The sequence below is a fragment of the Ostrea edulis genome, chromosome 5 (genome assembly GCF_947568905.1).
Source record: "Ostrea edulis chromosome 5, xbOstEdul1.1, whole genome shotgun sequence".
Classification (NCBI taxonomy): Eukaryota; Metazoa; Mollusca; class Bivalvia; order Ostreida; family Ostreidae; genus Ostrea; species Ostrea edulis.
This window is the reverse complement of record NC_079168.1, coordinates 20,114,090-20,117,307: the sequence shown is the minus strand read 5'-3', so window position 1 is coordinate 20,117,307 and position 3,218 is coordinate 20,114,090.

Genomic DNA, 3,218 nt, shown 5'->3' with positions numbered 1-3,218 from the left:
ATGTTTAGTGTTGTTTATTACACACCCGTCGAGTGGCGATAAATCGGGGATGAGAAGGAAGACACCCAATGTCGTCTTTTAATTCTGGTAAGTTACGACCAATTCAGAACTTTTTACGATTAAGTAGCCGATCCCCCAGGGTAAATCGACGTATAATCCGACCCTAGAACAATTGCATCTAGATATTACTAGGGCAATGAGAATTTTGATATGAATCAAGAATGATTGATTAAATATCGTTTAACGTCCCTCTCGATAATGTTTCACTCATATGGAGACGTCACCATTGCCGGCGAAGGGCTGCAAAATTTAGGCCTATGCTCGGCGCTTACGGCCTTTGAGCAGGGAGGGATTTTTATTGTGCCACACCTTCTGTGACACAGGGTCTCGATTTCTTGCGGTCTCATCCGAAGGATCGCCCCATGTAGTCGCCTCTTACGACAAGCAAGGGGCATTGAGGACCTATACTAACCCGGATCCCCACGGGAGATACGAATCAAAAAGAATCCAATGTTTCAGAAGCTTCAGCTGATATACCCTTAATCACGTAATCCTTGAGGATCGAAGGGGATCTAGAAACAGGAAGTAAGTCCAGTTACAGAATGGGAGATTGTGCTTTTGAATCCGGCTTTCGTTTCGTTTCCCACGTCTCCTTGAATGCGTTTAGCATTCAAAACTAACACGTCTAAGTCTACTTGAACGCGTGGTCTAGTAAACAAGAAAGTGTTAAGTCCACATGATTTTTACTAGGGTTTGATCCACCAAAATGATTTACAAAGAATGCGCTAATGTCAATTGTCAAACCTAGTTTTAAAAAATAGTCATTGCTCGAGTAAAATGACAAAAAATCAGCAAATCAATGAGAATCGAAGTGCGCGAATCTAATTTATATCATCAAATTATACAATGAACGACTAAATCAAAGGAGAACAGGTTTCCGATGAAAAAAGAAAAAGTGAAGTAGCGAACACTGAATAATGTCATAATTTCTTTAAAGAATGGAAATTAAAGGGTAGGACAAACACGGACCCCGAGGAAAACCAGAGGTGGAATTAGGTACATGTACCTAGAAAGTAAGCATCCCATTTTGATCGGTGACACCCGCCGTGAGCCCTATACCTTAATCAAGTATAGTGTAATCCAGAGTCAAAATTTGTATGCAAAGAACGGCCTAACAATTGGTATGAATCACGTCAGACACAATTCGACTAAAGACAGGTTGTATCTCAATCTAATTTAAATTAGATTTCTGCGATACGGCACGGTATCGTTGAGGAGCGGATATACAAATCTAATTTTAATTAGATTGGGTTGTATCTATAAGTTAGATCGTTATAATGACCACAGAAGTTTTGAAATGCAGACTTTAAACGAAAATGTTCGAAATTTCTGTTACATCAACTCAATAGCGTGCCTCTATTCAAAAACTGATCATACGCAGAAAATGCTCTTGCGTATCGAATTAGTTAAATAATCTTTCTAAAACCGACTCCTCTTCAGGTATAATGACTATGGTCTTCCCAAATACCGTTGTTCTAGCAAACCCACTTTGACGAGAGCGACAGTCTCTTCCTAAGTCACTTTTCTTGTTTGTGGTATAATCAAATGCTGTCTGACGTGTTTCATGCCGATTGTTCAGCCGTTCTTGGCGCACTGATTTTGACTGCGGATAACTCCGTTTACATGATCAGGATATAGGGCTCACGGCGGGTGTGACCGGTCAATAGGGGATGCTTACTCCTCCTAGGCACCTGATCCCACCTCTGGTGTGTCCAGGGGTCCGTGTTTGCCCAAATATCTATTTTGTATTGCTTGTAGGAGTTATGAGATTGATCACTGTTCGTTATCTTCACCTTGCATATGCCTGCACTTTCTTCCGCATCCCAATACATGTTTCTCCCTTTCACTATCGTTTTGCAATCTTAAGGCCATTTTAGGTCACCAGAGTCATTACAGTAAACCATTTTTTGTAAGTAGTGTTAGACTCGCACTATTGATGTCTTTAACATTAGACATTGCTTTATATACAATACCTGCTTTATATACAATACCTGTTTCATTATTCTTTGAGCTGATTAAGGTCCCAGAACTTGATAATGTAACATCATATGTTACAGATGTCCCTAAAATAAAATTCAATTTTAAATACTGAATTATTTGACAGTTATAACTTTTGCTTTGCAATACATGCACACTTAAGAGCGCCCTTAGTAACCTCTCCCAATTGACCCGGTGCTATAAATCTTTAACCTCCATTCTTACAGAAAAGTAAATATAGATCTGGTATTATGCACTACATTCATGTATTAAGTATTATGTACGTCATATGATCTTACATATTTATCATTGTTAAACTTACCTTCCACATTTTCTGGGAGTTCAAGAATTGTCTCTGTACTACCTTGGCCTATGAATTTCAAATATTCATAATTACTATATAAATATTGTTAATTTGTAATTATGTTTAATAATTTAATAAATAAATATATATATATATATATATATATATATGTACAATGTTTTTATTATATTTATATATGTACAATGTTTTTATTATATTTATATCACCATTGGTCTTGTTAAAATGTTATATGCTAAAATAAACTTGTTGCAAACATATTGCATTACCTTCAAAGGTGACTTGTCTCTTCATTGATGGTTTGAAAACCTAGATTGTATGAAATTAATTAAGAAAATTTATTACCATCATAAAGAAAATTTTACATCATCAATGCATAACTTTACAAGCAATTGGTATGTTTTAAAAGAAGCTGACAATAAACAAGAGAAATAGATGAAGTCATGGGGAAGGAGTCACAAGTTTACGTTTCAATCACCTGTTTGTTGGCCCTTTTTCATGCTGTTCAAGTGTGAAAGTTTAGGGGCCACAATAAGGGTCAATTGTTGAACACGTTTTAAAAATGTGCCCCCCCCCCCCCCCCCCCCCCCCCCCCGCTTTCCTTTGTCAAAAGGAACAATTAAAATACTTATAACTCAAAAAAGCCATTTCAGAGTAAAAATCTTACCTGAACTCTCAGCTTTCTCTAACATACATGTAGGTATAGCGGGTACTTCTGCATTAAATCAAAAACAAAAGTGTGTAAATAACAAAACATTTAAATCTGATTGAAATTTATTTCGTGTGTATGTTTCTAAATTAAATTTACACTAAGTACTATATTTGAACATTGTTCGTTGGGATATTGTATTTATACATT